Here is a 12,815-nt window from a genome sequence, read left to right as displayed (position 1 = left end):
AGCCTTGGAAGATCAGCTAAAAACCACTTTTATCACGCCATGGGGTTGTTTTGCATACAGGGTTATGCCATTTGGTCTCACAAATGCACCCACCACATTCCAAAGATATGTCACATATGTTTTTCAACCGTTCTTTGGAACATCCATAAGAGTGTTCATTGATGATTTTTGTATATCATTAGGAGAAATATGAACCTTGCATGGGTCTTGTAAGGAATCCTAATTTTTAGGGATTAAGGCTAATGTTGTGTGGGGTTTAGGGGGCAAGGGCATTGAAGAAGGTAGTTTTGAGTAGGCTTTTCTAGCCTTTTTTTTATACAAATGTAGGATGTGGACCTAAAAGGTTGCTTTCTCTCTCTAGCCTTTTTTAAAGTGAAGGAAGCATAGGGGTGTGTCCACATCAGCAATTCCGTGGGTCAAAAAGAGTCAAAATTTGTCTTTTTTTAAAAAAATTCATTTTTATTTGTTTTTTACTTAAAACTCCCTCCCAACATATATACATATCCAAAAATCATTTTTTGACCCATTTTTTAACGCACAAGCTTAGAAAGTTGTGCGCTCCTTGTCGCACTGTCGAAGCAAGGGACTTGCCAATACACCGTATGCGAGCCACAAACGGCTCCAAGCACACAACAAGCTTAAACTAGCAAGCTCAAGAAAACAAAGGGTGTGTCACTCACCGCTCTACGCTCGCCTTCGTGGTGGATTCCTCGCCGCGATGAAGAAGAAGCTGCAGTCGTGCCGCGCTCAACCGCTTCGCCGCCGTCGTGCCTTCGTAATGCTCGATCGCACACACACTCTCCCTCTCTCTCTCTCTCTCACACACACACACAAGGAGGTGAAGAAGAAGAAGATGGAGATGGAGCAAGAGCACTCTTCAATTGCACAAATGAGAGAATGAGTAAAAATTAGGTTTAGTTGGCTTTTATAGGAGCTCACCCCATTCACACTTGGGCGCCCATGCTTAACCAACTAATCCCTTGAATGTCCAAGTTAAAGTGCGCTTCTCATCGGCGATCACTCTACCTTTCCCTATTGGACCGACAAGCCCGGTACCTGACTCTACCAAATACATAATACGCGTCCATCGTAGGTGATGGGTGTCCGTGAGCCGTGAGGGTTAACATGCCCCCCTTCCTGATGTAGATTCCGTCCTCGGAAGCTATTGAGTTGGAGCTGGGTCGTCGAGGTGGAAGAGCATTTGAGATGAATGTCCTTAGCCTTCTTCAGTCACTGCAAAATCAAACAACATTGGCACAGTAATTGCATTCTCTTAAAAAGCATATGCAGTTTTAGGTAGACACATTGATTGGTAAAAGAATTTCAAACAATTTGTTAGCAATGAACATTAAATTGCAATGTAACCAAATGCATAAACAGATGTAAAGGTAAAAAATTAAACAAGTCTGGGGTCGCTAATTTGACGGTCAAAAAGCACTAGAGATCGAATATTAATACCATGGGTAAGCTTCTTAATTTTCTGTGGTCAATTAAGTTGTTTAATCACGAGAGCCAAGTATTCATGTTCGAGGGCTGACTAGAGGCTATATCTAGAAAACCTTGTAGTTAAGCTACCATAAAAGGAATTTCTCATGAAATCATCGCCTGACTGATTACTTTTTCTTTGACCCCCCAAGGTCTTTTCACAGTGATTCAATTATGATGTGTGTGCTTATTTTGTATGCCTTGGGTTTTTTGCTTTTCAAGGAAAAGCGCCCACGCTGGGAACCTCTAGGGCTCTAGTACCATAGGCAATACATGTGAGTGAAGTACCAAATCAAGCTGAGATTTCTCTTCCAGCTTAAAATTTTACATTGTGGCACTTTGATTTTTTGCTTGTTCATTTTCATCATTTTAATTTTGTAACTTTGGGGGGTCATATAACATTGTTACACTCCCCAGGCTCATCACATTAGTAAACTCCCTTTATAATACTTAAGCTAAAGGTCACTAGGGTTAAGCCCACTAGAAAGCCCTAGTACATTTCACACAATGCTGCCTAAATCGGATTAAGAACCTAAGTAACCATTGTTTATTAGGAAGGCATTCCCCATGGTATTAAGAGAAGATTTCTAATACCTAGCTTGGTCAAACTAGCTTAGTCGGACTGCTTGATTTTTACACCTAAACAAGTGATTATGACAAAAGATTGCATTGAATTAAATGTTTGATACTAAGCCAATGCGCTGAATAGTATGCTACCAATCACAATCAAAGCGGACAATCATAGATGCAAAAAGATAAGGGCAATGCTAATGGACAAGAACACCTGTTTGTGTTGATGGTCGCGCTTGATTTGAAGGTTCCATGAAGGTCCAAATCCTATCAATAGCAACACGCTCCTGTACACACTATGAAACACAAACAATACCTCTAGGAGGCACATCAGTGGGAAAAGAGAACTTTGCTAATCACTCAACTCTAAAACAGAAACACTCCTATCGTACTAATCTTACCTACCCTCCATCATTCAAGTGATGAGGATCAAAGGTGTTTTATGGCATAGGTTTCTGTTTCACTGTACCAGATGTGACATGTGTAGGTCTGAGTCAATGTGTTGACTTTTAATGTGCATACTCGTTTGCTAATTGCTCTTGCTCTTTTTTTTTTTTGAGTATAAAGCTTTATATGTACATTCCCTAAGATTGGTGATTGAGAGGTCAGGGAAAAAGGTTGAGAGGGAAGCAAGTGAATAATGGATGTCAGCAAACACTCCCCCCTTCCTTGGGTAGATCATACCGTTTGAAATGAGCTTGTCACCCTTTGAAACCAATTGTTCCAGCTGGTGATAGGTGAGGATTTTTGCCAGTAGTTTTCTATTACCCTAGGTGCCTCGTCAAGTTGCAAGGGTGGTAAGGTACTCTCCCAGGATCGAACTTGAAATGGTTCATTAGGTGACTCTTGAACACTGGGAGGTGTGGATTCTTTTGTAGCTTCATGGAGGTCCACTACTATAGATGGAGGCGGTGTAGAAGCTTTTACCTCTATGGATGTATTACATGAGGAGATAGAATCTTCATGGGACTCCCCCCTTCCTGAGCTAGGTGGAACAAATCGTTCTTTCTTTGGTACCCAAACTAGCTCGGGAGCAGGTGTGTAGCATTCTGTGATTTTTTTCTTTTCACGATCATTGATTCGTTTTGGAGCTACGGGATTGGGCTCACTTGGGTCAGGTGATAGGTAAGAGCACAATCTACGTTTTGGCACCCAGATTTGATCATTTCCTTGATAGTAGCCTTGGGCTTCCAATAGTCGTTTAGGAATCCATCGCAACATTTTCTTACTTTTCTTGGAGCGAGTGGTACGTTTCTTACAAGGATTCTGTTTTTTAGCACTAGCTATGGTCACTAAAGAAGCTTTAGGGACCCACTTGTATGTTTTTTTCGTGACATTAGGATGAGTCTTGTCGGAAGCGATATGCATTGCTTGTAGCATATTTAAGGGTATAGGCATTTCATCCCCCTCAGGTGTTACCCAGGTCGTCCCCCTATTTCCCCAAGTGTCTATGGTTGATGCTAGGTGGACCCAATTCACATTGTCTGATTCCGTCATACCCGGTAACACATCCATATAAGGAGAATCTTGGCCAATGTCTATATCCTTCTTACAAGTGTAACAATATTGTAGTGGGGCCGAGTGAACTGTGGTGTCAGAGCGATGATCAATAATGGTTTTACTCCCTAAGGGGTGTACCTTACCAGTCACCAAATCCACTCTAAGGACAGAGTCTTGGAATTGCAAATAGACATGATTTTTAGACCAATCGTGAACCATTTGTGCTTCCCTCATGAATGGTCGTCCTAAAATCATTTCATATGACATAAGGTGTTTAGAGAAATCCATTACAATGAACGTATGTCGTACCTTGTGTCCTAGAACTTTGATCTTAAGATCCTTGAGCATCCCCATAGGTTTGGCTATGGTACCATTTGCCATCTTTACCACAATGTTAGTAACACTGAGGCGGGGTTTTCCCATGGATTCCCAACAATCTTTTGTAACGATGCTAACTCCCGCACCACCATCAAGAATTCCCTTTATAGTTAATCCCTTGGTAGTGATGGGTAGGGTCGCATTAGACTCGTCGCCTTCAAAATACTGGCCTAATTCGTTAATGGGTACCTCGATCACAGACTCGTGTCCATCTAAGTCAAGTGATTGCACATGATTTTCCTCATCAATCATAATCGAGTCAGGCCTATTTGGTTGCGCAAACTGCAGTAATCCCGTTCGTAGCTCTCCGTTAAGGAATGCTCGAAGTGCAAGGAATAACTTAGGATCTCCATACAGCTTTGCTATGATCGTGGTTCGGACCTCAGAAGACATGAAGTCCACTAGTTTGGCAACATTCATTGGCGTTTTGCAGGGTGTAGGTCCTTGACTAGGAACTGGTGAGAATGGAATCTCATATTCCTCAATGGGATCAGGTATTCCTTCGTTAAACATCCTTTCCAACAAGAAGGGTGTATGCTCACTTTTTGATGTCCTGTCCTCACTCCCTTCTTGGATGATACTAGATATGGCTAACGGTCTATGGTTCATGTGGGGTAGATGAACTTGCGTGGGAAACACTATGTCATGAATTTTGACCTGCATGGGTTCTGGTTCTAGTTTCCTTTGAGTCTCCTCCACTAAACCTCTTAGATGTTTCACCTGCTTAATCTCGTCTACAGGGTTTGGGTACGTCCCAATCTTCTTTTTACGATTTTTCCCTTTTAGCCCCTGCGGTTTATCTTGGGGGTCTTGGATTGGATTTGGAAACACTTGTGGTGTTTTCAGAGGCTCCTTATGGTTTTCTCTCATTCGGTTTTCATTTGGTTCCATGTTACGGTTTTCTTTGTCGGTCTCTCCTTTTGTGGTATTGGTTCTAGTCTCCATTGTCTCGACTGAATCTGAATCATCCTCGAGTTCATTCATATACACGGGGTCATCTCCTGTTCCTATGTTTGTTTTGGAACTTGGATTTGAATTTCCCGTATTCTGCGACCTCTTCCTTCGTGTCTTCTTTTTCTTTTCTTGGATAACTGACGCGGTATCTCTCTCTTCGAGGATATGGCCTGGCCCTTGAAGCATGGAACGTGTAATCGCATAAGCGGGTGCGACGGGTGGTATTGGCGATGTCACACTAGCAATTTCGACCAAATTCAGGGGTGTGATTTTAGGCGCATTTGGGTTATAGGGGCATTGGGCAATCAACTGATCTATGCCACAACGATTACATGTGAGTATTGGCATTGCAGACGTGCTCCCTTGATTCATTTGCATCTGTGCAGCATTCTTTTGCAGCCTAATAGGGTACTCCGCTACTCGATGTGGTCCACCACACTCGTAGCATTGAAGAGGTGGCCTCCTAGCCTGGGTGTTGATATTTTGACCTCTGGATGCGAGAGCAGTAGCTTGATAAACCGGCTTGACTTGTCCCCAACAATCTTCCATGTAGTATATAGGACATTCTTCCAATGTATCAAGTCCGTAGGCAATACTAGTGTCTATTTCCTCCGCACAACCATCTGCATAAGCATTTGATGGCTCGCAACCCACTTGGTTCATAGGGGTGACTCTTGGATGCGGGGGTTGCGGTCCTAGCACAGGAGGTGGTAGCGGTGTAGCTTGTACAACATTTTGAGATCTAGGGACCATGTGTTGCGGTAGTTGCTCAACAGGTGGAGTAGGCATCAATACAGGAGCTCGAGGTGCATCCGTCCAGGCTACAGGTGGTCTATTTGCCATCATACGTTTGATCATTAAACAATCCTTAGCTTGGTGACCATACCTACCACATGCGTTGCAAGTTCCATTAAATTTTACTCTAAACGTAGGGCACTCACTAGTGCTATGTGGACCTAAGCAAATGGAACACCATTGTTGCTCCCTTCTTGGATACATGTGACTATTTTGAGGGGGTCGATTATCCTTAAGAGACTCTTGGATTGCCTTGGTGAGGTCTGTCAAGAATGTCTCAAATACCTTTGGCTCATTGGCAATGGGCTTTGCAGTCATGGGTTCATACTCAATGGCTTGTGAGCTAGTGGATCTCGTGTCAGTAGACACCCTCATGCCTGCTATCATCAAGTTGTCCTCTAATTGGATTGCATTGGCAGTGACATCTTCCCAGGTTGTGATACCTCTAATCACTAGTCCATTATAGATTCCTTCATTCCTCAACCCTCGAATGAATCGATCAAGCAGTTGGTTATTGTTGAAGCGCTCATTTACAGGGCAGCGAGAGTTTAAGTGCTTTAGACGACTAATGAAGTCCCTTACTGACTCTCCTTCCTTACGTTCGGCCTTCTGTAGCTGAGATGCTACACCCCAAAGCACACCTTCTCGTATGTACTCCTTTAGAAACAACCTTCGAAGGGTAGGGTAGATTGTTTTCTCGTCCACCCTTAGGGTCCTATACCAATCTCCAGCCTTCCCACTTAATGTCAAGCTTAAGGCATTGCACTTATGTAGTTTGTTGCGTTCCCCTAAGGAATCACATACTTGTTCAAACACTTCAATGTGTTTCCTAGCATCTTCGTCCCCATTGAATTTTTGCGTGAGTTTAGCAATTTGTACTGTCTTACTTCTAGGCTCTCTATCAGATGTGTGACGCATATTTTCCGCGATAGATCGACCTATGGTTTGAGCAAACGCTGCCAAGTCACCTATGTAAGGAGGCAGGGCCGGTGGAGGTACTCTTGGAATCATATGTGGGAGAGGAACGGGTACCGGTCTTGGCATATGTGTAGATGATGCAGGATATGGAACATAACCGGGCATAGGTCGGATAAGAGCTAGGGAGCGGCACTCGAGGAGCATAAGCAAGTGGTACAATTGGAGGTGTGGGGGCCATGTGTGCATAAGGGGCTAGAGGCACATACGGTCGAGGCCCCATATTAGGTACTACAACACTAGGTAGTGGCACTGCGCTAACCGTAGATGTCATCGGTACATTCTCTGTTAGGCTTATCCCTGGAGTGAGCACTATGTTTTCCTTAATAGAGGGTTGAGCCAAGTTAGGGAAGCTAAAGTTGTCGCTCGGAGGCTCAGATTGCATAGAGACCCCAGGTGAAACGACGTAAGATGGGTCCATGGGACTCATTAGAGGAGTCTCCATTTGTGATAGAGTAGGCTATTGAGCCTTGCTCGTATCCAGAAATCTCATGGGGCCAGTTGAGAGTATATTTACCCCTCGGTTTTGCCTTTCTGATTGAATAATGCCATGGATAACATTACAGATCATTTTCTGTTGATCTTCGATGCTCGTGGCACTAGAGGTGGATTGTACAATCTCTATCCATCCTACATGGTAGGCGTGGCCAGAGTGTAGATCCGTCAACACCTCAGTGTGGAGGTCATATGTCCAATGATCATTAATGAACAATCCTTGTAGAGTCGACGTGTTAATGGTTTCTTGTGAGGTAGAAGCAATGTTGCTCCCCGTGGTTTTACTTGTCACCAACGCTACTCTAGAGGGAACTTCTGAAGGAGGCAGCTCAACAGGGCCTTCTTGGTAAGAAGTTGGCAGGATATCCACATGGACACTCTTTGGGGGTGTGGGGTCCACGTGTGATGTGAAAGGAGAGTCCACTTCCCCACCCCCTTCGTGTGCTTCATTTGCATCAGGTTCCGAGCGAGTAGCTCTACCTAATGTTTCCATGAAACGGCTAAACATACTAGTATTAGGCTGTGGAGCTTCGGGAGGTGCATGGCCTTCTCTCTCAGTGTTTTGGGTAGGGTATGCTTCCATGATTTCTGAGTCGGAGGAGGAATCACTAGCGGCTATTTTAGGGTCTTGGGTGGTGCTACCTTGTGTCCCCGCTGAGGGTCTAGAGCTTATCGTGGATGGGTAATGGGTGTCCGTATGAACAGAGGCACCCTCAATATGCTCGTGTTCTAACACTCGCCCAGAGCGTAAGTGCATGTGCTTTTGATACCCTAAGGTGTCAAAAAAGCTGCTCTAGGAGGCCTTGTGACTAGTTTTTAGCGTGTTTTTTGTTTGTTTTTTTTGCTAGATTTTTTAGAGCGTGTCGTGGAATGGGCCGTGTGATAGCTCGAAACGAGCGTATCGGTCAGAGGGTCGTGCCGTGCTTTACAGCCCTCCGTTTGGTCACTCTATGCCTTCGGAATCCCTAAAACTGTCAATTTCCAGTAGGGAACTAGGCCCAAACTAGAAAGTCTAAGGGTGCAAGTGGGAAGAGAAAGGAGGAGAGTGGAGGACTTGTCCCACATGCTCTCATTCTCTCTTGAGGGAGTAGGGTGTATATATAAGAGTGAGTCTAGTATATATCATAAGACTGAGGACTGAGGCCTGGGCCTGGGCTTGGGCTTGGGCTTGGGCTTGGGAAAATGATCCCGATCCCGATCTATCTTTTATACAAACCAACTATGGATGGGCCATTTGCGCGCCCTTGTGGCCAGGCCTTTTTTAGCCCCTTATAGGCCAATCTACCCCCTACGGTACTTAAAAAGCACAAATTTATTGCAATGGATTGGTTTTGCATCAATATTTTATATGGATCCTTATGGACACCTTTTTTTTGGTCATTTCAAGCTTTGAATTCCTTATAAGATATCAAAACAAATAACATATTGGGAAACCAAGTGTCCAATGTAATTTGACTTTTTGGTGCAAGGGTGTAGTAGGTAGAACTAAAGCAAGTGATAGTTTGCTGGAAACTTCATTTCATAATTGATTTGAGCTTTTCTAGTGTCCTTGAGTGTAAACATATACTGGAGTTGCCATAAAAAGGTTGCATTTAAATGAATGCTGCAAAACCAATCCATTGCAATAAATTTGTGCTTTTTAAGTACCCTAGGGGGTTAGATTAGCCTGTAAGCTGCAAAAAATGCCTGGCCACAAGGGCGCGCAAATGGCCCATCCAAAACTGATGGATGGGCCATTTGCGCGCCCTTGTGGCCAGGCATTTTTTGCAGCTTACAGGCTAATCTAACCCCCTAGGGTACTTAAAAATCACAATTATACTCAATTTGACTTCAATTACATACCTTGAAATAACAAAGTCAAAAAACAATGCATATCACCAATTGAAACAATTTTCAAGATTGACAAATCAGATTGAAAAGAATTTGCAATATAGAGAGACAATTTCAAATATTTTTTATTCCTTCTAGCACGGTGATTTTACATCATGTATCTGAGGAGTTCAGAATTTTTTTGACCATTTCTTGGCGCCTATTTTGCGCGTAAGGCAACTCCCCAGTCAAGAGGGACTGCGCTATGGCATTTGGGTCAGTTGAGCCAATGGAAGCATGTATCCCTATCTGGGCAAGCACTTTACCACGAAAGCCAGTGCCAAACGCTGTGCATACAAGGGATCTACGCACTAGGAACACTTGATGCGCAGTTTGAGCAATGGTACTCAAACACAAAAACTTACTCAAAGCTTTTAACGACCAAGTCATAAAATGGGCTTGGGGAGTAAATTCATTATGGATAATGGCCACATCGCCAGGGGGGAGTTGTCCGAGGTAATGCACAAGGGAAGCTTGAGGTCCAAAGCCCGTCCGCTTGCCACCCGTCCTTGCAGCAAAATCATCAACCTCCACAACATCCTGTCATAAACCGATGAAGGTTGAGAAAAAAGAAAACGAAGGATAAAATAGTAACATGAAAATTAGGTACAGTTTACCTCCTGCTCCTTGTCATCCTCCTCCCTGTTGCCCTTTGCATCCAAGTCAATGGTCCCATGCACCACAGATACAAGCTTTGGATCATCAGATGGGAGGTTGCATAATGGCATAGGCATCCTAGCAGCCTCAACCTTGGCTTGCGTGGCTTGGAAATCTTCATCAACCACGTGCAACTGCTCTGCTGCCAAGACCTCCGCACATACAACTGCAATAGTGTCAGCAACAGAGTCCCCATCTGACAAGAGCTTGCTTTCTAGGGCATCTGGCGTATTGTCTAAGGGACATTTGCTGCTATTTCATAGCACGCTCAAGCATTCATCCATGTGTAGGCCAAATGATTTTTCCAAATCATGCAGGAACACAAACTCCTCCCTATCCACTAACACTGAGGAGAAGCGGCTAATTTCTACCTCTGGGATAGCCACATCCGTCAGTGGTAGTGGCACTGGAGTGTCACTAGGGCCAGCCGCAACTATGGATTTCTCAACCACTTCCTTAAGACCCCTAGGGTACTCCAGCTGGTGTGCTTTTCCTTCCGCTACAGGGTTCATGGGGATAACCTGCTGCTCCTTGGTGTCCTTGATAAAGGACCCAACTTGAAGGTGTGGAAGCGGAGCTCCTCCAAATCAGGTTCCTCGCTCACCAAGAAGATAAATGTTGCGAGCAGAGAAAGGTACTCCACCCCCAACTTGCGCTTCTTGAGCGCTGACACCCCAGGGGCTTGCTCGTCCAAGTAATGGCCTGCATTGGTTGCAATTTCTTGGAATCGTTGCAACCGCTTGGTGAATGGACGATCACCTTTGTGTATATAGCGCAAAAGATTGCAAGGCACCCAGATCCCTGTATGTGGGGGGATAGATACAAAATATTTTATGATGTGCTCCTCCATGAACGCAGAAATCTCCTCAAATGCATCCATGTGAAGGGCAACTGTGGCGTCAAGGTCGGGGAGACGAGTAAAAAAGGTGTGGAGGTCCAACTTCCCTTTGTATTTGGTGTCCTCGAGGAAGAGGATGAAGCGTGACAAAGGGGTGGATGTGGGTACAGATGTAGAGGCTGTGGCAGCATCCATGTTTAGCCTGGGGTGTGGATAGAGAGTGGAGGAGCTCAAGAGTTGCAAAAGTGAAAATAGTGAATGAGTTAGGTGGCCCCCCTTTTATAATGTACCCTTTTTTTAAGACATTAAAAAAAAAGGCACTTTCACCAAAAAATGATTTGTCATCCCAATGCAAAAAATTATATTCAAAGGCATGATTTGCCGAAGCAAATCATGTTGATTACAGCGGGGATCAATATGAAAATTGCAAGAGTTACAAAGTTATAAGATCGATAGCATAGTTCCATCTATCCCCCAGTCCTCCTCGACCTTCAATTTGTCTTCCATTCTCTTCCCAATCTGCGGACATTCATAACAATAAGCATCTAATGATCGACAAACCATGATGTATTGAAAATGTGGTGGAAGGATTCTCACCTTGTGACCTTGTAAACGAAATTGTGCTTGTTGAAGGGCCTCAAAACCCATAATAACCAAATGTTCTCGAACATTACTGAGAGTCCAATGCTTGTTCACTTGGACTGCCTCCAAAGCATCGTTGGGCATCTTCAATGCAATGTCAAAGCTTGCAATAGCGCCGTCTACACTCTGTAAGGGAGTCCACACTCCAAGCTTGCACATCCAACGATCATAGTGAAATCGTATGTACAAGGAGGTGCGGGATTTCAAATAGCGCATTCCAATACCTGAAGCTCCAACCTTACAACGGTACCGGTCCCCGTTGTGCATGCCCTCCACAAAACCCCAGTCCTCTTCTAAAAGCCTTCCTAATTCCTTGTAATGCGCATCTTTACATACAAGCATTGTGGTAGTCTCCACAAATCCAAACTCTTTAAAAATGTGCACAAAACAATGAATAGGCAAACACCAGCTCAAGCCCACAGACCTAGAAGCTTTAGAGTATTTCAAAGAGTTTTGAACATCCATTATCATCTTTTGCTTGAAAGATGCTACCGACCACAAATCTGGGACCGGCCACTCCATACTTAATAAGGAAGTTACTTTGATGGGTTCAAGCGTTCCAAATGCTTGTGTAGAAGTAGGGACAATATAGGAGTGAGAATAGAAGAAAATCCTTCTTTGAACCAGTTTGGTTGGGCAAAGATGCGGGAACATTATTGCTCCAATATCCGCATGTATAGCATTGAATGTGCCGGAGAGACTATGTAGTGGCTACTCCTCCACCAACGTGAATGGAAATATGACTATAAATGCATGACAAATGTTAAGTATGAATCCATAATAACATTACACTGTGATTTCACACCTAGCTTTTTATTCTCAAAACATGTACTTACAATGTGTTGGAAATCGAGGTGGTTGTTGCAAGTGCATGGTTGACATTGAGAAAACATGTTGCACAATGGCTATGGTCCCCTTGTCTTTGCGGTTCTTGAAGCCAAGGAGCTTTCCTTTCCAATGAAGATCCAAGTTTGCACGATTCCGCACACGATGAGGGCCAACAGCAAATGGTTGCATGTATACCCAAGCACCTTTGGTGAACTCTTGTGGCACCCACTCATCATCTACACCTCTAGTGTTGTGGCATGCAAGTGCCGTGACCTCATCCTTTGGTCGCCTTTGCGAAGTAGAGTTGGCCATGGTTGAGCAAAGCAAACTAGGAGGAGGAGAAGAACCTTGCTTGTTGCTACAATGTAGGTGTGATAAAGTGATATGAGAAAATGGTCAACCCTTGTGGCAATGGGAGGAGAAGGTGGACAACACTTGCTTGGTGTGGCACTGGGAGGAGAAGGTGGATAAGCCTTGCTTGGTGTGGCACTGGGAGGAGAAGGTGGATAAGCCTTGCTTGGTGTGGCAATGGAAGGTGGTAGGGGAGGAGAGAGGAGCTTCCTTGCTGTAGCAATGGAGATGGTGTAAAGAGAGAGAGTGTTGGAGTAGAGGATGAGTGTGATGGTTGCAACCAAGGAGGGGTTGGAAAAGGGGTTCTAGAGAGAGAAAATCCCTTTTTGCCTAATAACTAATTTTGGGGGAGCTCTGGATAGCAAAAAAAGTTTTTTTTAAAGTTTTTTAAAAATTTTGAATTTTAGGGTTTTTGGATGCACGTTTTGACTTTTTGAGATCAAAAAATGCTTTTTTGACCATAAAATAGTTTTAGGGG

The sequence above is a fragment of the Adiantum capillus-veneris genome, chromosome 9 (assembly GCF_014529385.1).
Source record: "Adiantum capillus-veneris isolate H3 chromosome 9, ASM1452938v2, whole genome shotgun sequence".
Lineage (NCBI taxonomy): Eukaryota > Viridiplantae > Streptophyta > Polypodiopsida > Polypodiales > Pteridaceae > Adiantum > Adiantum capillus-veneris.
The sequence above is the reverse complement of the archived record's forward strand: the minus strand, read 5'-3'. Positions refer to the sequence as shown.